Source organism: Eubalaena glacialis, chromosome 15 (genome assembly GCF_028564815.1).
Source record: "Eubalaena glacialis isolate mEubGla1 chromosome 15, mEubGla1.1.hap2.+ XY, whole genome shotgun sequence".
NCBI classification, from domain to species: domain Eukaryota; kingdom Metazoa; phylum Chordata; class Mammalia; order Artiodactyla; family Balaenidae; genus Eubalaena; species Eubalaena glacialis.
Genome location: NC_083730.1, coordinates 74,060,895 through 74,085,169, shown reverse-complemented (window position 1 = coordinate 74,085,169; position 24,275 = coordinate 74,060,895). Strand labels below are relative to the sequence as shown.

General features: G+C 49.9%; 3 pseudogenes; 2 read left to right on the top strand and 1 right to left on the bottom strand.

Annotated features, from left to right (window-relative positions):
• Window positions 1–208: 208 nt before the first annotated feature.
• LOC133075189 (thimet oligopeptidase-like) lies at window positions 209–4,859 on the bottom strand (annotated as a pseudogene).
• A 49-nt stretch (window positions 4,860–4,908) lies between these two features.
• On the top strand, window positions 4,909–8,812 carry LOC133075188 (serine/arginine-rich splicing factor 3-like; annotated as a pseudogene).
• Window positions 8,813–15,876: 7,064 nt separating this feature from the next.
• LOC133075869 (solute carrier family 5 member 4-like) overlaps window positions 15,877–24,275 on the top strand; it is a 77,077-nt pseudogene continuing 68,678 nt past the window's right edge.

Genomic DNA, 24,275 nt, shown 5'->3' with positions numbered 1-24,275 from the left:
CCCCAGGAAAGGATTGCATTAGTGCAACAAGGGGGAGCCTTGATGCCAGGCTCTCCAGACACTTCCAGGGGAGACTTTTGGCCTAGGCCGGCCGGCCGCCAGGGGCTCAGGGACTGGGAGGACACGCGGCCCCTCCCCCGCCCCGACGGGGCTCTAAGGCACCCGGCCCGCCTGGGCGGGGGGGGGGGGGGGGCAAAACCCCGTGCTGTCAGCAGGCCGGCGGCTTGCAGCCCTCAACCTGCAGCCCTTTGCTCAGGAGGAAGGCGTCCTGCGTGGGGTCACAACCCAGGAAGAGCTTCACCATGCCCTTGGCATCCTCGGGGCCCCCTGGCCTCAGAATGCAGCTTCTGTAGTCCATGGCAACCTGAGGAGAGGGGGTGGGGCTGCAGGAGGGTGGAGCACCCCCTTCACTGAGGGTGTGGGTGTGGCCACCTCTGCTGTGACTCAACAAAGGGCAGGGGAGCAGGGGGTCCAGGGCAGGGCCCTCAGAGCCTGGCAGGCCCAGGCGGGCGGCACAAGCATCTAGGCCCAAGCCAAGGACCTCCGTGTTGGTCTGCACGGCAGGCCGGCCTCTCACCTTGACACTCAGGACGCCCTCCTTCTTGAAACGTGTGTGGAACGTGTCCGCTGAGTACACCTCGCTGCACAGGTAGCCATAGGACTGGGCGTCGTAGCTTCCTGCCAGGTGGCCGAAGGTCGCAGGCAGGTGGGTCCCTGGGACACACGCGGAGAGGCTCCTGCCCGGCCCCCTGGCCGCTCCGTGCCCCTTCCCCAGAGCCCAGAGCTTGGGGCCTCAAAGCAGCCCTGTCTGAGTCCCCTGCCACCAGAGGGAGTATTGGCCCAACACTTCTAGAAAACGGGGACCTTGCGGGCAACTCGGTGGAGGGACACAAATCAGTCTTTGCCGACTTTCTGCTGAAGCTCACGAGGGTTCACCCCTAAGCCTCTTACAAGGACAGCTGCCCGAGGCTCCGAGGGATGAGTCAGGGCTCGCCCTCCAGCACGGGGAGGGCGCGGGTTAAAGCGCTCACGAGGGAGTGAACTGCGTCTCCGCACCAACACGCACGGGCAAACCTCGTCAACACGTTCCATCCGGGGTATGAAGCCCTCTCCTGCCTCTTCCAGGCTCTCCAGAAAGCACGTGCAGATACGCCCACCCCACCCTCGGACTCCGCGGGCCACAGCTGGAGGGACCAGCCCAGGAACCCAGGCAGGAAGAGGCCAGAGGTCTGCGGCCTCGGCCAGAGCCCGTCAGTCGGTCCCCCTTCACACACCACCAGAGGATCCTCTTGACCTGGGCAGTAGCCGCCAACCGACCGCTAAGGTGGGCCCGGCGCGCGCTTGGCTACCTGGCGTGGCTGGGACCCCGAGGATCTCCTGGCAGAGGCGGGCATTGTCCTGGGCCGGGTCCGAGGGCGTCTGCGTGTGCAGGGCCTGGTCCACCTTGGCCAGGACGATCTGGCGCAGGTTGAAGAGGCCTGGAGGGCCGGAGGAAGGAGACAGAGGGCTGGCACTGTGTCCAGGCCGCGCTTTCCAGCCGGGCGGTCCGGGAGCCCCTTTCCTTTCCCTCGGCCCGGCTGCACCGGGGTTGCAGGGGTTGCACCGGGGTTGCAGGGTTGGCCAGCCGGGACTTGATGAGCTTGTCCAGCAGCTCCTGGGGGACAGCGCTGCCCGTGCCCCGCCGAGACCGGCAGCAGCGCCAGGGCTTCACAGGGCGCGGCGCTCCCAGCCCCAGAGCCTTCCCTCTGGTTCTCATCACCGACTGTCACCAGAGTCGCAGGCAACGTGCCTTTCTTTTCGTTTGTCTTTTCTGCGGCCCTCAGCCACGCAAAGGTGTGAAGCCCTGACACTCGCTGCCACGTGGATGCACCCTGAGAACACGATGCTCAGCAAGAGAAGTCAGACACAGAAGGACACACAGGGTGTGACCCCACTGAGGGGAGACATCCAGAACAGGTAGATCCACAGAGTCAGAGTGGGTTCCTGGTTGTCAGGGGCAGGGGAGGGGAGGGAATGATAACTAAGGGCGTGAGGGACATTTTTGGGGTGAGGGAAATGTTCCAAAACAGGGCAGTAGTGACGGCTGCACAGCTCAGTAAAGTGTTCCCACGCGCTCCGGTGCAGCCTGTGAGAACATCGCTCTCAGAACAAAGGGCTGACCGCAGGAAGACTGAACGAGCACTGGGTCCCGGGCCCAGATGCTCAGCTGGGGACCCCCTCGTGGGGAAGTCACTGGGACTTGCTGAGCCTCCACCGAGACTGGCAGCAGCCCCAGGGCCTCACAGGTTGCGGCGCTCCCGGCCCCAGAGCCTACCCTCTGGTTCTCATCACCGGCTGTCACCAGAGTCGCAGGCAACGTGCCTTTCTTTTCGTTTGTCTTTTCTGCGGCCCTCAGCCACGCAAAGGTGTGAAGCCCTGACACTCGCTGCCACGTGGATGCACCCTGAGAACACTATGCTCAGCGAGAGAAGTCAGACACAGAAGGACACACAGGTGTGACCCCACTGAGGGGAAACGTCCAGAACAGGTAGATCCACAGAGTCAGAGTGGGTTCCTGGTTGTCAGGGGCAGGGGAGGGGACGGAATGATAACTAAGGGCGTGAGGGACATTTTTGGGGTGAGAGAAATGTTCCAGAACAGGGCTGTAGTGACAGCTGCACAGCTCAGTAAAGTGTCCCCACGTGCTCCGGGTGCAGCCTGTGAGAGCATCGCTCTCAGGACGAAGGGCTGACCGCAGGAAGACTGAACGAGCACTGGGTCCTGGGCCCAGATGCTCAGCTGGGGACCCCCTCGTGGGGAAGTCACTGGGACTTGCTGAGCCTCCACCGAGACTGGCAGCAGCCCCAGGGCCTCACAGGTTGCGGCGCTCCCGGCCCCAGAGCCTACCCTCTGGTTCTCATCACCGCCTGTCACCAGACTTGCATGCAACGTTCCTTTCTTCTATTTTGTCTTTTTTAAAGGCAACTCTTGAATACATGTATTTAACATGCAGGGAACCAGTCCTGACTCCTTGATCTGGGACTTCCAGCCTCCAGAGTCTCGAGGACATCCACTTCCGTTGTTTACACGCCCAGTGCGTGGGGTTTGATGATGGAAACTGACACCGAGGGCGTCGCCACGTGCGGGGTGACATCAGCGGGAGAATGCCGTGGCGAGGGCCTGCCTGAGGACCACGGGAGAGCCCGGGCCCTCCCCGCCCCCTGCCTGCAGCCCCTCGCCCGCACCCTCCTGGGAGCGGAGCTGGTGCATCGCTTGCCAGAACTCATGGAAGTAGGTCTCCAGCTCATCATGCTGCAACAGGGAGGGCGGGTTGGGCGTAGGCTTGGTGAAGTTGGCCACCATGGCTGCGATGGGGATCTGGCGCCTCCCATCCTGCTGCAGGCAGCCCGGCTGCAGGCCAAAGCAGGCCATGTGCCCGGACTTCCCTTCCCTGGGGAGGGACGCTGGTGAGGCCCCACTTCCACAGAGGAGCCCTGGCCCACGGCCGACAGGTTCCCCCAAGCATGCACCGAGGGTAGAGGTCCAGGTAGAACTTGCTGATGGATGACCTTGCCCGAGGCCGCGTCCCGGACCATGTAGAGCCTCACATCTTCATCTTCGTGACACATGTTGGCGCCTTCCTCCAGGTCGAAGGTCAGCCCCAGCAGCTCCTGGGAGATGCCCAGCCGCCCGCGCGTGACCACCTGCATGGGGAAGGACTCACTGAGCAGGTACTGGTCCACGTGGTAGCGCGTCTCCTCCCCCTGGTTCATGTAGTAGCGCAGGTCCTAGACGTTGATGGGCCTGTCAAAGTGCAGGCCCCGCCTCTGGCACTCAGCCTTCTTTAGCTCCAGGATCACGGCCGCTCCTGCTCCCCGAGGGGCTTCAGCTTCTGGGCCAGCTCATCTGCGGGCAGAGGGGAGAGGCTCGGCTATGTCTCTGTGGCAGCCCCCCAGCCGCCCCCCACCCCACACCCCTCGAGGCAGAATGAAGGGTTGGGGAAGGCGACCCCCAAGGGCTGACATAGTGGGGTCTCAGGCAGCACCACGTCCAGTCAAGGTCCGCCTGACCCCCGTCCCCACTGGGACTCGGGGAGGTGGGGTTACCTAGGAAAGTGGCCACCACCTGGCTGGTCTTGGCCATGCTCATCTCCAGCATGGAGTCGGCACGCGTGCTGAACCCCAGCAGGCGGGACTTCTGAGCCTGCAGCCTTACCAGCTCCCCGAGGATCGCGCAGTTCTCCTGGAACCCAGAGACGGCCAGCGCTGGGGACCGTGGGCCACGCCCTCCCCACAGGCCCCGGGCCAGGTCTCTGTGGGCGGGCAGGGCTCTCAGGCCACTGGCGGGCGCAGCCAATCCCCCTCCCTCCTCCTCCTGGCCCGGATTTCTAGACACTTTGGTGCTGTCCTAACACGTGGTCTTTATGAACACAGGTCCTTTTGGAACCAGAAACGGCGTGAACCGTGATGAGCTCTAAGGCCAAGGGCAGGAAGAAATGCGACCAGGCTCTCCAGGAGCCACCCAGGGGCCTCCCCAGGCTCAACAATACAAACTCGGCTGCCATGCAGACAGCAGCTCATCCCCACGGCGCCCGAACACCCAGCCCCCGCACGGCGAGAGGCCTGTTGCTGCAGGTGGCCCGTGGCTGGCTGGTGAGGCCCGGCCCCAGGCATACGCCACCTTCTCTGGGGCCACCTCTCCGGGTCTGCGGTGGGGTTCTCCTGGGAGCCCCCAGTCACCACAGGACCAACGTGGCCTGTCTGCAGCCCAAGAAGGTGGGGACACAGGACTGTCCCCCGTGCCCCCCGCATCACCCGCGAGGCCGAGCAAGCACCAGTGGTGTCTGCGGGGAAGATGAAGGGCTCGTGCACAGCCCCCATCTACTGAAGATGCTAAACGGGAGAAGCACAGACTGCAGCCACACGCGGTATGGACCAAACGCAAGTGTCCTTGCAGGAACCGATGTCTGAACGTCAAGGCTGTACCCGGGCCACAGTGAGAAGGCCCAGACCCCACGCAAGGCACAGAGAGGGGATGGGGGGAACATCTGCGAATCTGAGCTCATCAGGCATCACCCCAGAGGGAGAGGGAGAGAGCCAGAAGGAGATACAGAGGGAGAGGGAGAGAGAGGGAGGTACAGATGTCTCTCCCTTCCCTGGGGGTTCTCTAGTGCAGCCAAGGCTGAAAACCACTGCATTTCGGGAGATGGGTCCTTGTGGAAAAGTTAAATAGTAGCTCATGGCATTATCGACACATATTAAAAAGGCCCCAAATCTTGGGGAGTCAGGGAGGGGAGCTGGCGGCTGCCTCGTAAACGAGGAGAGATTGGGCGTCAGAGGAGGTGCCTGTGCAGCCTGCCGCCGCCGCCCAGGGCCCCGCAGACTTCATCTCCCAGCTGTGGTCCCGGGCTGGAAGGCAGCGGGGAGGTCAGGCCGTCCAAGCATCAACGTTGACTTCAGGGCTGATCTAAAAGGCGCCTGGTGTTTGTTGAAGCAGAAAAAAGAGAAAGCAGTGGGCAGAAGATGGGAGGGGGAGGGAGCCCCCATCAGCCCTTCTCCCTGTCTCCCTGTCTGTCTCCCTCTCTCCCTCTACCTCCCTGCCTCTCACTCTCCCTCCATCTCTCCCTGCCTCTCTCCCTGTCCCTCTTGCCCTGTCCTGTCCCTCTCTCCCTCCCTCCATCCCTGTCTCTCTTTCCCTGTCCCTCTCTCCCTCTCCCTCTTTCCCTCTCCCTCTATCCGTCCCCCCTCCCTCTCCCCATTTCCCTCTCCCTCTCTGCCTCCCTTTTTCCCTGTCCCTGTTTCCCTGCTCCGCTCTCCCTCTCCCTCTTTCCCTCTCCCTCTCTCCCTGTCCCCCTTTCCCTGTCCCTGTTTCTCTGTTCCGCTCTTCCTCTTCCTCTACCTCTTTCCCTCTCCCTCTCTCCCTCCCTCTCTCCCTCTCTCCCTCTCTCCCTCTCGTGCTCCCTCTCCCTCTCCCTCCACCTCCTTCCCTCTCTGGAGAGGGAAGGAGGTGGAGGGAGAGGGACAGAGAGCAGGAGAGGGAGGGGGGAGAGGGAGAGAGAGGGGGGAGAGGGAGAGAGGGATAGAGGGAGGGAGGGAAAGACAAAGACGTCTCTCCCTCCCTCCCTCTATCCCTCTCTCCCTCCCTCTCTCCCTCTCCCTCTCTCTCGCTCCCTCTCCTCCCTCTCCCTCTCTGTCCAACTCTCCCTCTCCCTCCGTCTCTCCATCTCCCTCACTCCCTCCCAGAGACAGAGAGACGGAGGAAGAGGCAGAGACAAGGGAGAGGGAGAGAGGGAGAGGGAGAGACAGAGGGAGGGAGAGGGAGAGAGGAAGGGAAAGGGCGAGGCAGGGAGAGGGAAGGAGGGCGAGACGTCTCTCCCTCTCCCTCTCCCTCCCCCTCCCTCTTTCCCTCTCCCTCCCTTCCTCTCCCTCTCCTAGAGGGAGGGAGGGAGAGGGAGAGACAGAGGGAGAGGAGAGGGAGGGAGCGAAGGAGAGGGGGAGTCGGAGAAGGAGGTAGGGAGAGGGAGAAGGAGAGAGGGTGCCTGCTTCCCTCTCTGTCTCCCTCCCTCCCTCTCCGTGTCCCTCTCTCCCCCCTCTCCCTCTCCCTCTGTCTCTCCCTCTCTGGGAGGGAGAGAGGGAGAGGGAGAGGGAGGGAGAGTGAGAAGGAGGGAAAGTGATGGAGGGAGGGAGAGGGAGAGAGGGTGAGGGAGAGAGGGAGAGAAGGAGGAGAGAGGGAGAGGGAGGGAGGAAGAGACCTCTCTCTCTCTCTCTCTCTCCCCCCTCCTTCTCCCTCTCCCTCTCTCCCTCTCCCTTGTCTCTGCCTCTCCCTCCGTCTCTCCCTCTCTGGGAGGGAGTGAAGGAGATGGAGAGACGGAGGGAGAGGGAAAGGGAGGAGAGGGAGGGAGGGAGAGAGGGATAGAGGGAGGGAGGGAGAGACGACTTTCCCTCCCTCCCTCCCTCTATCCCTCTCTCCCTCCCTTTCTCCCTCTCGCTCCCTCCCTCCCTCTCCTCCCTCTCCTCCCTCTCCCTCCAACTCTCCCTCTCCCTCCGTCTCTCCATTTCCCTCACTCCCTCCCAGAGATGGAGAGACAGAGGAAGAGGCAGAGACAAGGGAGAGGGAGAGAGGGAGAGGGAGAGAGAGGGGGGAGAGAGGGAGAGAGAGAGAGGTCTCTTCCTCCCTCCCTCCCTCTCCCTCTCTCCTCCTTCTCTCCCTCTCTCCCTCTCTCCCTCTCTCCCTCTCCCTCCATCTCGTCTCTCCCTCTCTGGGAGGGAGTGAGGGAGATGGAGAGACGGAGGGAGAGGGAGAGTTAGAGGGAGAGGGAGAGGGAGGAGAGGGAGGGAGGGAGAGGGAGAGAGGGAGGGAGAGAGGGATAGAGGGAAGGAGGGAGGGAGAGATGTCTTTCCCTCCCTTCCTCTATTCCTCTCTCCCTCTCCCCCCCTTTCTCTCCCTCTCCCCCTCCCTCTCCTGCTCTCTCTCCCTCTCCCTCCACCTCCTTCCCTCTCCAGAGAGGGAAGGAGGTGGAGGGAGAGGGAGAGAGGGAGGGAGAGGGAAAGAGGTAGAGGCACAGCGGAACAGGGAAACAAGGACAGGGAAACAGGCACAGGGAGAGACGGAGGGAGGGGGGAGGGAGAGAGGGAGAAGGAGAGAGGAGAGGGAAGAGGGAGAGGAAAGAGGTAGAGGAAAGAGGCAGAGGAAAGAGGCAGAGGGAGAGAGGGAGAGGAAGAGGGAAGAGGGAGAGGGAGAGAGGGAGAGGGAAGAGTGAGAGAGGGAGAGGAAAGAGAGAGAGGGAGAGGGAGGGAGAGGGAGAGAGGGAGGGAGAGAGGAAGAGACAGATGGAGAGAGAGAGAGGGAGAGAGAGAGAGAGGGAGAGGGGAAGAGGTAGAGGGAGAGCGGAACAGGGAAAGAGGGACAGGGAGAGAGGGAGGCAGAGAGGGAGGAGAGGAAGCAGGGAGAAAAGAGAGAAAGAACACACCATCTACATTTTTGTCAAATGACACCGGGGATCCTTACACAACCAGGAGAAAATAACACAGGGAGGCTCTTTCTCAGCTGGAACTGGAACTGCAGACGGGGCCAAACACCACCAGGCTGGCCACACATGTCCAGCCGCTGCTCCAGCCCCATCAGCCGTGAGTCCGGTCACCAGGGCTCTGAGTGTCTGCTCCAGGGAGCTGGGGTTCACCCTCTCACCCGGGAGGCCGGGCCAAGACAGCAGGGCCCCGGGCTGGACACATAGGGGGAAAAGCATCCCCACAGGACAGCTTGTGCGAGCAGATTCAGCTGCCAGATTCTAGAGGCCCGGGACCACCCTGTGGCCCGTGAAACCCAGGAGCCACGAGGGTCTTGCATCGTGATTCCTGTCCGTTGGACTGTAAAGTTTATGTAGGGAATCTTGGAAACAGTGGTAACAAGGCTGAATTGGAACGAGCTTTAGGCTATTATGGACCACTCTGAAGTGTGTGGGTTGCTAAAAACCCTCCCGGCTTCGCTCTTGTTGAATGTGAAGATCCCCGAGATGCAGCCGATGCTGTCCGAGAACTAGATGGGAGAACACTATGTGGCTGCCGAGTAAGAGTGGACCTGTCGAATGGGGAAAAGAGAAGTCGAAATCGTGACCGCCTCCTTCTTGGGGTCATCGCCCTCGAGATGATTATCGGAGGAGGAGTCCTCCACCTCCCACACATCTCCAAGATGGAGAGCCTTCTCCGTCAGCCAGAGCGGGTCCCTTTCTAGATATAGGAGAAGAGAGAGATCACTGTCCCAGGAGAGAAATCACAAGCTGTCCCGATCTTTCTCGAGGTCTCCTAGCCGATCTAGGTCAAATGAAAGGAAATAGAAGACCACTTTGCAAGAGGAGTGGTGTACAGGCAATAACTTCATTTGGCAGGAGTACGTACAGAAAATTCAAGTTTTGTCTGAGACTTCCGAAGCTTGGTGCACTTTTTAAATGTTTTAGTTGTTCACATTTGTTTGTCTCTTGGGACAGTGACACATAAAGGTGTCATTCTCTATGGTTTGAAATGGGTCCTATGAGGCATGTAATATGAAGAATTGTTACCTTACAATGTTCCCTTAAGCAAAATTGAATTTGCTTTGAATTTTTGGTCTTGCCTAGACTGATAATAAAACTCGTCTCCTGCCCACCTAAAGTGTGATGTTTACTATTATGGAAACAACACTGGCAAACATTGAAAAGACTTTCTGTAGCTGGGATATGGTATGCAGCTGTAGTTAAGCAAGCAGTCTTTAAAAGGTGCTGTGAACACAAGCCAGCAGGTAAAAATGAAAGCCGCACCCTTACCCTAGATTAGAGGTTTAAAAATTCCACTAGTCTTCACACCGGACAAGAGGTTGTCCAGGGAGTTTAGAATCTAAGAAGTTTCAAGGAAGTTAGTTTACCTTTGAGTTAGGTCATAAGTCCCCTCTGTGATTGCTGTACATGAATACATAGCTCTTTGTAATATTTTTTGGAAATTTGAGATTATCAAGATACCAATGTCCTGCCAGATTAAGAGTATATTGTAGAGCTGAACTTTGAGTTACTGTGCAATTTTTTTTTTCATGCTGTCATTTGTAATACGTTTTGTGAGAATCCTTGGGATTAAAGTTTTGGTTGCAAAAGAAAAAAAGAAAAGAAAAGAATCTGCCTGCCAATGCAGGGGACACAGGTTCAAGCACTGGTCCGGGAAGATCCCAGGTGCCGCAGATCAACTAAGCCCGTGGGCCACAACTACTGAGCCTGCGCTCTAGATCCTGGGAGCCAGAACTACTGAGCCCCCGTGCCACAACTACAGAAGCCCGCATGCAACGAAGACCCAACGCAGCAAAAAAAAAAAAAAAAAGACGATACTGGCCAGGTGATCAAGGGTAAAATCGTTTGTCATAAGTCCCGTTGATGGTGTGTATCCTTGATGTGACCTGAGGAGAATGGCATTTTTATCTCTGTCTGGATCTTCCGCCCCAAACCCCATAACTCCAGACCAACCATAAGAAAACATCAGAAAACAAACAGACAAACAAATTGGGGGACAAAATACCTGACCAGTCCTCCTCAAAACTTTCAAGGTATCAAAACCCAGGGACGTCTGAGAAATGTCACAGCCCAGAGGAGACTGGGACAGAAAAAGGATGTTAGGGGAAAACTAGGGAAATTCTAATAAAGTGTGGACTTTAGTTAATAACAATGTATCCATCTTGGTTCCTTAGTTGGATAAACATGTCGTACTAAGGTACTAACGTGTTGGAAATAGGGGTACTGGGTCAGGGTCCACGGCACTCTGTACACTCTGTACAGATCTTTGCAACTTTTTTGTAACTCTAAGCTATTCTAAAATTAAGCGAGTACTGAACAGAGATAAGAATGTTATTTCCCTGATTTGAACATGCCTGAGTTTCTTTTCATGGTCACATTTTTGCTATCTGGATGTGTCTTGGAATCAGTAGCAAAGGAGAGTTGCCAGCCCCTGGGAAGATGTGGGTGGTTTGCAGGTGGCTTGCTCTGGAGCTGAAGACCACGGTGGGAAGTCTGCAGCCTCGGGCTGCACTTAGAACCATGGGAGGGGATGGGCCAGCTCAGTTAGGGATGGAACCTATAAATAAAACTTTTTTCTTTTCCATTATGGCTTATCACCGGATATTGAATATAGTTCCCTGTGCTAGACAGTAGGACGTTGTAGTTTATCCATCCTATATTTAATAGTTTGCATCTGCTAACCCCAAACTCCCAGTCCAACCCTCCCTCACTGTTTCTCCCCCTTGGCAACCACAAGTCTGTTCTCTATGTCTGTGAGTCTGTTTTCGTTTCGTAGACGAGTTCATTTGTGTCGTATTTTAGATTTCACATATAAGTGAGATGATATGATATTTGTCTTTCTCTTCTGACTTATTTCACTTAGTATGATAATCTCTAGGTCCATCCACGTTGCTGCAAATAGCATTATTTCATTCTTTTTATGGCTGAATAATATTCCATTGTATATATGTACCACATCTTCTTTATCTATTCATCCATCAGTGGACATTTAGGTAGCTTCCATGTCTTGGCTATTGTAAACAGTGCTACAATGAACATTGGGGTGCATGTATCTTTTCTTTCTTTCTTTCTTTCTTCCTTTCTTCCTTTCTTTCTTTCTCTCTCTCTCTTTCTCTCCTTCTTTCTTTCTTAGATCTTAGTTCCCTGACCAGAGATGGAACCCATGCCCCCTGCACTGGAAGCGTGGAGTCTTAACCACTGGACCACCAGGGAAATCCCAGGGGTGTATGTATAGTTTTGAATTAGAGTTTTCTCCGGATCTATGCCCAGGAGTGGAATTGCGGGACCCTATGGCAGCTGTATCTGTTCCTGCACGTCTCACATCAACCACCTGCACTCCAATCCTTGCTCTCAACGTCATCTTCGGGGAACCCAACCTGCGACAGGGACCTTGACAAGAAGAAATGGCTCAGGGAAAAGCTACCTGCACAGGGAGGAGATAGAGGCCATCGCCCCTGGGGTGCGGCGGGGAGAGTGGGCACAGAGATTTGTCATTTCACCCCCGATACTCATCACAGCCCTCCTGGCTGCCCCACTCTAGGTCACCTCGGGATACAGAGGTGACCCGGTTAGAGTCCCTGCCTGTGCAGGAATCTGGGGGCACCAGCGGGTCTGAATAATATTAGTGCAGGGTCTCCCCCGTGGCACTGGGGTTATTCGGGGCGGGTCATCCTCTGCTGAGGGCCCCTCCTGGGCACTGTGTGGGGTTTAGCAGCATCCCTGGCCGCACCCATTTGATTCCAGGGGCCCCTCCCCCCCAGTTGTGACAACCACAGATTTTCCCCACACATCACGGAAGGACTGGGTGAGGTGGGGGCAGGATGGCTCTGGGCGAGGACAGCTGTGTTGAAGCAACCAGCCTGGCCCAGGGCAAGGTCTGCCCCAATCCCATCAGCGCCTGCATTTAGAACTGCCCCTTTCCTCTCCCACCTCCCCTGCCCTGCAGTGGTCTCCGAGACATCATCCCCATGTAATAAATCACACCTTCTCAGTTTACTGTTTGCTGCCCTCGCTAGAACGTGAGCTCTTTGAGGACAGGGATGCTGTTATGTCCCCAGCACCTAGAAGAGTGTCTGCTGTGTAGTAGATGCTTCATAAATACTTGCAGAATAAAGGAGTTGAATAAACGGATGAGTGGATGAATGAATGAAGGTTACAATGGAAGGAGGGGGGAGATTCCCTTTCTGGCTCTCGGGGGTTGGGAGATCAAGTGAAATATCTATCCTAAATAGGCTGACCAGCCTTCTGGGGTTCCCCGGGACTGAGGGTTTCCCCAGAGTTCCAGCGCTCAAACCTGAGCGGTCCTGGGCAAACTGGGGGCGGGTGTTGGTCACCCTATCTAAACACGGTAACAATTCCAGCTGCAATAGCAATGGCCAATGACCTCTACGGTCTTATTGACCATGCACAGTTCTTTACCTGGCGGGGAAGGGTAGGCCGGGATTGGAATTCTGGTGATCCAGGGCGGGTGAGGGCACACCCCGGGCTTGTGTAGGGGAGTCCAGGAAGGTTCTGGAGGAAGTGACAGCGACACAGGAGGGAGGGAGGAGTCTAAGGAAGAACGTCCCACATGACAACGTGTGCCAATGGCCCTGGGCCCAAGGTCACACCTGACCAGGGTTTGCTTTTTTTTTTTTTTTTCTAATTTACTTTTTCCCACATGGATATGCAATTGTCCTAATGCCATTTATTGAAAACTCCTTAATTTCCCCACTTTCTGTCATATCGAGTTCTCATATATCTGTTTCTGGACCTTTATTCTATACCATAGAGCTATACGTCCCATCCTTGCACCACTAGGGCTGTTTCATCACTATAACTTTATTTTTTATTCATTTATTTTTTTTGGCCGTGCCCTGCGGCATGTGGGATCTTATTTCCCTGACCAGGGATCGAACCCGCGCCCCCTGCAGTGGAAGCTCGGAGTCTTAATCACTGGACCTCCAGGGAAGTCCCCAGGGCTTGCTTTGACATCCATCGAATGGTGGCAGGTGGGCACGGGGAGCAGCTGTCTGTGAGCCATCCTGTGTAGAAATGCAGGGTGGAGGGGAGGACAGATGGAGCGGGAGGGGAAGAAGCGGAGGAGGGAGGGAGGGAGGGAGGGCGGGCGGGCGAGAGACAGACAGAGAGTTTCCGGAGACAATAGCTCTGGCCGTGTCCTAGGGCATGAAAGCTGAAAATAGCTCCTAGTGCCGGGAGCCTTGGAGCCAGACGGAGCCTGGGAGCCAGGGTGACTGGCTCTCCTCCCTGGTGTGTGTGTGTTGGGGGGCGGGGGGTGGCTCTGGGCTTCTCAGGCTGGGAATGGGGTGCACAGAGCAGGGACGGAGCAGGGGCCCTTCTCTCTGGGACCTCGTGGGCCATCCTCAGCTCACAAAGCTGAGCCACTCCTGGCCCTACGAGTGGGGGGCTTATCCTCCCTGTCCCCTGGATCATACCCCCTCACACACAGCTTCCCCGTGTGTTTTCCCAGCAACCAAGAGAATATGTTTTTAAAAGATTTGGGGGAGGGGGGTAACCATACAAACAAGAGCAGAATGGATACTTTTTCAGAATGTGAATGGCTCTGTGTAAGCCCACCCCCAGGGTAACCACAGTCCTAACCTCTAACACCCTTGACGAGTCAGCCTTGGTCTGGGCTTGCGGACCCACGGAAGCTTCCTCATCCCCTCCTTCAGATCCCATCTCTCCCTCGGCGTCTTTGTGAGAAGCACCGGGGGAAGTGGGACTGCTAGGCTGTACTGCTGCTAGAACTCCACCTGGGCTCCACCAGGGTCCAGCCCCCCGCCCTGTGCACCTCTCTGACCCTGAGGCACCTCAACTGGTAGGAGCCGCATCACCTTCCCTCCTGGGACTTGTGACACTTAAGGGAGACACCGAAAGGACAAGCCTTTGGCTCCCTGGCTGGCAAAGAGCAGGTACTCAATTGTCATAAGTGTCCGTATCAGTGAGGGTTCTCCAGACAAACAGAATCCATAGGGTGTGTGTGTGTATATATACACACACACGTACATATGTACACGCATACAAAAATAGACAGCTGTGTACATATGCAGTATGCATACACACATATACACATATAGTATATACAATACGCACATACATATATACACACATATAAAATGCATAGTTTGTATATATACAGTATGTATACACACATATACACATAATATGTACAATACACACATGCATATACACTATACATACACACATATAAAATGCATAGTTTGTATATATACAGTATGTACACATACGTATAACATATGCAATATACACACCTAGGTACATATATATCATACATATATACACACATACAAAGATATTTAGGTGTGTATATAGACAGTATACATACATACACATATATGCAATACATACACGTACATACATATAGACACACATATACACCTACATATAAAAGCATATAGCATAAAAATATATATGTACTGTATATATAAATTCATCGTATATATACATACATATATCAGATATATAAGATATATACACATACCTATATACAATGTATGAACACACATACACACCTATATGTAAATATGCACATGTACATACACATATAAATACATACGCAAGTGTGTATACAATAGTATATACATATAATACTTAGAAACATATACACATACAGGTATACAACATATATACACACCTATATATAAATATACACTGTATACATACATACAGTGTACATATACTGTATATATACACACACCCATATATCAATATATGGGTGTGTGTATATATACAGCATGTTCACATTTATAATATGTATACTATATATAAACACACAAATATACAGGCTTGTATGTATACTGTATATAGTACTTACACATATACTACAAACGCACGCACATATAAACATATGTGTATACATATATATAATATGTATACACACATATACAAATTAATAGGCTTGTATATATTCAGTATTTTTACATACATAGTTTTGTTTTAAGGAGTTGACTTATGTGACCGTGAGGCAGGCAAGTCAGGGCAGGACTCTGGGCTGGAGACACAGGGAAGAGCTGATGTCCCAGGGCCATTGGAGGAACAGTTCCCTCTTTCTACGGAACCTCATTTTTCTCTCCAGTCCTTCAACTGATGGACGAGGCCCACCCACGCCGCGGCATTGACAATCTCCTTTACGCAAAGTGGACCAATTTCAGTGTTCATCTCTTCTGAAAAATACCTTCCTGGCCACATCTGGAATAATGTTTGTGGTTGCCGGGACCCCACGCAGTGCGCACATGAGATTAACCATCCCCGTGGCGATGATGACACTTTATTTTCTCCCTTGACCATTGTCACTACTATTCCAATTAAAATGGCAGCGCCATGAGGGCAGGGCATTTCCTTTTTTGCCAGTACTGAGCGTCCAGGGTCTGGTGCCTAGCATAGGCTAAATACACAGCAGTTTCGTGAACAGAAGCCGGGATTCCGGCTGTCATATTTAATGAGAAATTATAGTCTTATTATTGGGGGGGGGTGGTCACGGTACGTCAAGGGCGGGAATGGAACCCGCCACCCCAGGCCCCGAGGGGTCTCCCCGGGTCCCCACTTCGGGCCGGTGGGGGTGGGCGGGGACAGCCGAAGACGTGCGTGCGTGCGTACGTGCGTACGTGCGTGCGTGCGGGGGAGTCCACGGGGCGGGCGGCGCTCGCGCCGCGAGTGAGTGGTTCAGCCCGGCTCCGGCTCCTTGTGTTCGCCTCACGCCGGCCGAGTTGGCGGCAGCGCTGGAGGCCCCGGGCCTGTGACCACCAAGAGGGAGCCGGGGGCCGGACGGGAGCGCGGCGGCGGCGGCGGCGGCTGAGGCCCAGGCCAGGCCCCCTCCCCTCAGCCCGCCCGCCCGCCCCGCCCCGCCCCCGCCCCCGCCGGCGGCGTCCCGCCCCTCCCCCAACCGCCAGACTAGCCTGGTGCGGGGGCCGCGCGCGAAGACATGGGGGAGAAGTTGGAGCTGAGGCTGGAGTCGCCCGTGGGAGCCGAGCCCGCCGTCTACCCGTGGCCGCTGCCGGTCTACGTGAGTGCCGCCCGTCCCCTCTTCCCGGACCCCCGCCCCTCTTCCCCCACGGCGCGCGCTGAGCCCACCGAGAAACGGAGCTACTCGAGTCGCCAGACCCTCTTTGGAGCTCCGCTTCCCGCCCCGCCGTGGTTCTCCGCGGCCGTTTCCAGCCCCCGCGCGCAGGGTGGGCAGAGGGGAGCCGGGGCCGGCCGGGGACGCAGACTCGGCCGCGGGGACCCCGCACTTCCGAGGGGCGCCCGAGCCGGGCTGCCGTTGCCTCTGTAGGGCTGGGGACCCCGGTCCCCCCGGGCCTGGCCTGCCGGCGGGCTTGCCCTTCCGTACTTTATGATCTGACACGTCGGGTTTCTTTTTCCTGACCAGCTTTACCAGGCTTTACCTGACCAGCTTTACCAGCGTCCCCTGATACTGTGTTAGATATTCAAGTTTTAGGGCCCGGTCCCAGCCCTGTGGAATCAGCAGCTCTGGTGGGGCTCAGTGATCTCTGTTATAACAGGCCCTCCAGATGATTTTTATTCACCTTAAAGTTTGAAAATATCTGCATTGTCAGCTGGCCAAAGCGTCCACCAGCAGGTGAAGGGGAGTGGCGCCTGGAAAAGATAGGGACTAGCCGAGGTAAGTGCAGTAGCATTTGCCGTGGTAGTAATGGAGAATGCCTTTTCTCCACTGGTTGGCACAGACTAGTATCTGGGAGCAGTGGCAGGGTTATTTAGGATGCTTTACATTTCCATGTAGAGTGACCGCTGTCCTGGTTTGCCAGGGACTTCCCCTGTGTGAGCACTTAAAATCTCATCCTGGCAAACCCCTTAGCCTTGGGTTTGAAAAACTTAGGGAATAACCTGAAATTTAGGGGAAACATGATCTAGGTTTTGGGCAAGTCACAAGTGCTAATTAAAGCTAAGCAAGTATGGACAACATCTAGCCTTCTTTACCCCTTTGCGGGGAGGTAAATCTTGATTGGGTGAAAGGACTTATTGTTAAGAGATCTTTGTAGAAACATCCCCTTCTGCTTAGTCCGCTGGTTCTCAGTTCTGGCTAGACATTGGCATGGTCTGAGGAGATTTAAAATGATTTTATTGGTCTAGGATGACCAACCGTCGGTGTGAGGGTTTTTAAAAAGTGCTTCAGATGATTCTAATGTGCAGCCAAATTTAGGTGCCACTGCTTAAGCTTTTGAACCGCTGCTACATATTTTCACCTCATCTTCCTATGAGACTATCCAACTGTAGTTGAGGTTTGTTAATTTTTTTTTTCTTTTTTTAACTGTCTTATTATAAGATTTACTGTCTTAAATAAGATTGAATGTACAGAAAATCCTGCTAGTCCATCTGGTATAGCTGGATACCCAGAATAATATCGTTAAGCTATGTACCATTTAAGTATTGTGACTGGCCTTTTTAAAATTAACATATGCATTAAATTAGTATTGATAGTATAGATCTCTTTCGAAGTTGTCATGTTGGGGAGCTATACCTCTAATCTGCTGCCATTGCTAAATATCTGGACACCTCTTACTAGGAATTGCTTTTAAAAATCTTTAGGGATTAAAACCAAGATTGCTGTATTATTTGTACTGGGACCACAAAAACCTCACAGAGTTCCCCCGCTGTACCTTCTACCCCCATCTCTAACCCTTGGCAGCTTCTAATCTGTTCTCCATCTCCACAGTTTTGTTATTTTAAGAATAATATGTAAACATAATCATGAATTACTTAATCTTCAGAGATTGGCTTTTTAAAATTTTTCCCTCGGCATCATTCCCTTGAAGTTCATTTCAATTTTTGCATATATTAATAATTTGTTCCTTGTTGCTCGGTAGTATTCTATCATAAGATTTTATCACAATTTGTTTCAACATTCACCCATTGAAAGACATTTGGGTAGTTGCCAGTTTTTGGCTATTAGAAATAAAACTGCTGTGAACATTTATGTGTAAGTTTCTGTGGGAACTTCATTAAGTTTTTGTTTCTTTTGGGTAAATGCTCAAGAGTACAATTACTGCATTGTAGGGTGAATCTACTTTTAGGATTAAAAGAGACTGTCAAGCTGTTTCTCAGAGTGGCTAAACCATTTTACTTTCCCACCAGTGATGTGATATAATTTTTCTACATACTCGCCAGCATTTGATGTTGTCACTATACTTTAATTTTAGTTATTCTCTGATATCTCATTATGGTCTTAATTTGCATTTCCCTAATGGCTAACAATGTTGAACATCTTTTCATGTGCTTCTTTGCCATGTGTATATTCTCTTCCATGAAATGTCTGTTCCTGTCTTCTGCCTATTTTCTAGTTGGATTTTTTTAAGTTGTTTGGAGAGTTCTTTGTATATTATAGATACAAGTCATTTGTCTCATATGGGATTTTCAAATATGTTTTCCCACTGTGTAATTTGAGTTTTCATCCACTTAAAAGGATCTTCTATGAAGCATTTTTAACTCATATTGATGAGATCCAATTTATCAGTTTTTGCTTTTATTGATCATACTTTCGGTGTCAAGTCTAAGAATTATTCACCTAGTTCTAGATGCCAAAGATTTTCTCCTATTTTTTTTTTCTAAAAATGTCCTGCTTTTACATTTAAGATTATGATCCACTTTGATTGAATTTTTGTGTAAGGTGTGTAAGGTTTAGGTTAAGGTTCATTTGTTGTTTGTTTGTTTTTGTCGAGGGATGTCCAACTGTTTCAGTACCATTTTTTGAAAAGTCTATTCTTCCTTGATAGCTTTTGCACTGCTGTCAGAAACAAGTTAAATGTATTTATGTCAGTCTATTTCTGGGTTCTCTGTTCCATTCCATTGATCTATGTATCTACCCTCCGTCATTACTGCAAAATCTTGAAATTGGGTAGATTAATTCCTCCCATTTTAATCTTCCTTTACAAATTGTTTTAGCTATTCTTCAGCCTCTTCTTACCATATAAATCTTAGAATAAGCTTGTCTATAGCCACAAAAACCTTGAGGGCATTTTAAGAGTAATTGTGTTAAGCCTCTTAACTTGGGGAGAATTGACATCTTTATTATGTTGTGTTTTCTAATCCATGAACAAGGTATGTCTCCCTATTTGTTTGGGACTTTTAAAATTTTCTTCATCAGCATTTTGTAATATTCAGTATAGAGGTCCTATAAATGTCTTATTGGGCTTATATTTAAGTACTTATTTAGGTCAGGTGTAAATGGCATCGCATATTTTTAATTTAAGCTTCTACACATTTGTTATTAATATATAATTTGATAAAATTGTGTTGATCTTGTACTCTAAAACATTTACAAACGAATATTATTTCTCAAGCTTTTTGTGGATTCCTTGGTATTTTCTCCATTTAGATTATCATCTCATCTTCAGATATAGACAGTTTTACTTTTCCTTATTCAATATAATAGGATATATTACTATTCAACATTCAGTAAGATATAGTCCTTCCTATTCAACATAGTAGGAATAGTCCTTTTATCTTTTAAATAAACTTTTTAAAAATTTAACTTTTAAATTTATGTATTTATTTATTTTTGCTTTATTTTCTTACTAGAACCTCCAGTAATATATTTAATAAAAGTGGTGAGAGCAGATATCGGTGCCTTGTTTCTGATCTTACAGAGAAAGCATTCAGTCTTTCACAGTTAAATATGATGTTGGTATAGGTTGTTTGTAGATCATCTTTATGAGTTTCAGTATGTTCCTTTTCTATTCCTAGTTTGCTTGGAGTTTTTTTTCTTCTTTTTTTAAAATCATGAATGGGATTGGATTTTGTCAAATGCTTTCTCTGCATGAATGGATAGGATCACATGACTTTTCCCCCTTAATCTATTGGATATGGTGGATTACATTGTTTGATTTTCAAATATTTAACCAACTTTGCATAACTGGAATAAATACGACTTGGTCATGGTATATTATTCTTTTTATATATTTCTGGATTTAACTTGCTAATATTTGGCTGAGGATTTTTACAGCCAATTTCATAAAAAATATTGGTCTGTAGTTTTCTTCTTTCTATACTATCCCTGTCTGGTTTTGGTATCAAGGTAATACTGGCTTCATAAAATTAATTAGGAACTGTTCCCTCTACTTCTGTTTCTTATCAAGTCATGTAAAATTGGTGTTAATTCTTTAAGTCTTGGGTAAAAGTGAAACATCTAAGCCTGAATATTTCTTTTGGGAGTTTTTAAATGAAAAATCAGTGTTTCTAATGGTTATAGGAAAATTGAGATTATCTATTTCATCTTGGCTGAGTTTTGGTAGTTTTGGGTGTAGAAGCATTGGTCCATTTCATCTACATTTTTGAATTTATAGTGTAGACTTGTTCATAGTAACTTGTCCCTTATTAACCTGCAGGATATGTCATGGTATCCCTGGTTGCATTTCTGATATCTGTGATTTGTGCCATCTCTCTTTTTATCTTTATCAGTCTTGCTACATCTTTATTGATTAGATTGTTTATTTCAAAGAACCAGCCTTTTGTTTCATTGATTTTTCCCCCCTATTTTCCTGTTTTCAGTTTCATGGATTTTTGTTTCATCTTTATTATTTCCTTCTTTCTGCTTGTTTAGTGTTTTTTCCTCTTCCGTTTTTACTATTTTAATATAGAAAATTAGATTATTGCTTTGAAATATTTTCTTTCCCAACTTAGTGCTATAAACTTCCCTTTCAGCATTGCTTTCACTTCATTCCACAAACTTTGATCTGTTATATCTCCATTTTCTTTTATTCTATGCATTTAAAAATTATTCCTTGACTTTTTACCCATGAGTTATTTGGAATTGTGATGTTTAGTTTTCATGTGATTGAAGATTTTCCTGTTGTCTTTCTGTTATTGATTTCTAGTCTGATTCTATTATGGCTAGAGAACATACTCTCTATGATTTTAATTATTTTAAATCTGCTAATGTTTTTTTATCACCCAGTGTATGGTATATGAGTGAATGTTCCATGGACACTTGAATATGTATTCTGCTTTTATTGAGTGTGTTCTTTAAATGTCAGTTATATCCTGTTGATTGATGATGTTTTCAGTTTTTCCATATCCTTTCTGATTTTTCTCTCTGGTAGTTCTATAAATTGCTGTGTTGAAGTCTCAAATAATAATTGTGGATTTAAAATTTTCTCCTTTTACCTTTTTCAGTGTTTGCTTCATGTGTTTTGAAGTTCTGTTGTTTGGTGCACACACATTTAGTATCACTAGGTCATCTAGGTGGATTATTCCTGTTATCTTTATGTAATGACCCTCATTGCCCCTAATAATTTCCTTTGCTCTGAAATCTACTTTATCTGATATTAATATAGCCATTCCTGCTTTTTCTGATTAATGTTCATATGATATATCTTTTTCATCCTTTTACTTTGAACTCCCTATATCATGATGTTTAAAGTAAGCTTCTTATAGACAGTATATAGTTGGATCATGCTTGTGATTTTTTCATCTACTCTTTCAATCTCTGTCTTTGACTTGGTTATTTAGATCATTTACAGTTAATGTAATTATTGCTATGTTAAAGATTAGGTCTACCATTTTATTTTTTGTTTTGTCTTTTACTTTAGTTTCTCAATCCTGTGTTTCTTTTATTTTGCCTTCTTGTGGGTTACTTAAGCATTTTTTAATAAGTCCATTTTAATCTAATTTATTTATAATCATTTGTGTATACTGTTTGTATAGTTTTCTTAGTGGTTGCTTTTGGCATTACACTATATATATGTAACTTATCATAGCCTACTGGAATCAGTGTTTTATTACTTCAAGTGAAGTTTCAAAATTTTACTTCCATTTAGGTCTCTTAATATTCCCCAGTTTTAAAGTATGATTTTCTGTAGTATTTCCTTTATATACATTGAGAACCACATCAGATGGTGTCATAATTTTTGCTTTGACCATCATATAGAATTTAAGAAACTCATGAGGCTAATGATAGTCTCTTATATTTACCCCATTTGTTTTCACCCATTCCATTGTTCCCCTTTTCTTTCTGAAGTTCCCAGTCTCCTGTTATTGTTTTTTTATGTTTTCATAACAGTAGGTGATATCTGGGCTTTCCAGTGCCATTGGATATGAGTTTCAGGAAACACTGAGCCTGGCTCACTTAATGCTACTGAGTTGGAGGGTTTGTATATGTTGGGCCTGTTGGCACAGCAGATGCTAGCAGATTAGACTAATGTTGATGGGACTAGTGCCACAGGAGGATGCATTCCCATTCAGGCTATGCTGCTGCTACAGTAGATCAAATCCCCCTCTACCCCAAGTGTGGGGCAGTGACCTGCTGCTGTCACTGCTTCTTTATTAGGCTGCTTTTGCCTCAGGTGTGTGGTGGGATCCCTTGGAAGCTGCTGCTGCTGTCAATCACAAGGTTAAATTCATTTTAGAAATACTTAAATATAAATATATAGCCTGGCTCTTGTAGGACCTCTATATTTGTTTTTTATTGCTTTCATACGAATTACCACAAATTTAGTGACTCAAAACAACGTAAATTTATTACCTTACAAGTCTGACATTGGTCTCAATTGAGTAAAGTAAAAGTGTTGGCAGGATCAACAGATGAATGGATAAAGCTGTGGCACATATATACAATGGAATATTACTCAGCCATAAAAAGAAATGAAATTGAGTTATTTGTAGTGAGGTGGATGGACCTAGAGACTGTCATACAGAGTGAAGTAAGTCAGAAAGAGAAAAACAAATACCGTATGCTAACACATATATATGGAATCTAAAAAAGAAAAAAGAAAAAAAATGGTCAGAAGAACCTAGGGGCAAGACAGGAATAAAGATGCAGACCTACTAGAGAATGGACTTGAGGATACGGGGAGGGGGAAGGGTAAGCTGGGACAAAGTGAGAGAGTGGCATGGACATACATACACTACCAAACGCCGCATAGCGCAGGGAGGCAGGGAGATCAGCTTGGTGCTTTGTGAGCACCTAGAGGGGTGGGATAGGGAGGGTGAGAGGGAGGGAGACGCAAGAGGGAAGAGATATGGGGACATATGTATATGTATAACTGATTCACTTTGTTATAAAGCAGAAACTAACACACCATTGTAAAGCAATTATACTCCAATAAAGATGTTTAAAAAAAAAATGGCATCATATAACACGTGGCCTTTTGCATCTGGCTTCTCTCAACATAATGTTTTCAGGGTTCATCTACGTTGTAGCGTGTGTATCGGTACTGCCTGCCTTTCTGTATCTGATAATATTCCCATGTATGGCTGTGCCACATTTCGTTTATCCATTCATCCGCTGACTGTTTCCAGTTTTTGGCTCTCATGAATAACGCCCCTAGGAGAAGAAGGTGTTTTTTAACGTGTAATTTGAGCAAGTGGTTCCGTGTTATTAACATGCCCTGGGGGGGTGTGTGTGACAGGCCTGCCCTCCCTTGCAGCTCTAGTTCCAGTCTCTGAAATGCATTGAGGATTCTGTCTTCCTTTGTGTTTTCTGCTCCCCACTCTCCCTCCTGTAACCCCTTTCTGCCATCCCCACTCCCCCCACCCCCCCCCAGTCACACGTCTCAAGCCCCAGACCTGTTTTTTCCGTTGTGATTAAGCCGTCACCTGAAGCCGCCTCCAGGAGCCTCTGATCTGAACCCCCTAGTGGCATTAACGTGGCCCTCGTGCTATTAACTTCAGCCTCACAGATTTTCCCCCACTGAGAACAGCTTTGCTGGGCACTGAGGGTCTGTGACTTTTATCTCAGTTAGGCTCTTAAAAAACTGAAACATGGTTTAGATAAATAAATAACTCCTCCTTCCCTTCCTCCTGACTCTGAGCTTGGAGCTGGTGAGCTGGCTGGGGAGAAGGTCACGGGATGGGGGCTGGGGGTGGGGAGAGAGGACAGGGTAATCGTGCCTGACACGGATCTGTAACTACACGTGGACAGAGCTCTATACTGAACGTGTCTGGTCCCTCCTTTGCTCCGAGGCGTTCCCGTTTTCTGGTTGGTGTGAGGGGTGGGGCAGAGTGGAAGGTGGACCAAGGTTGCAGTAGCTTTGTCTGACTCTCTAGGTCTGTGACATCCCCCTTCAAGCACATCCCTCTTCCCCACTGTCTCCCCATCTCTTCCCTCCGCCCCTTTCTGTGACTGTCTCCCTGTGTTTCCACCTTGTTGCTTTTCTGTGGTCCCTCTGTTTCTCTTTCACCCTCTACCTGTCTCCGCCTTTTGTCTCCTTCCGAACCTTCCAGCATCCCCTGTGCTGCGGTTGGCGCATGGTTTGGGGGATCGCCCTCCAACGCGGGCTGCAGCCGACTTGTC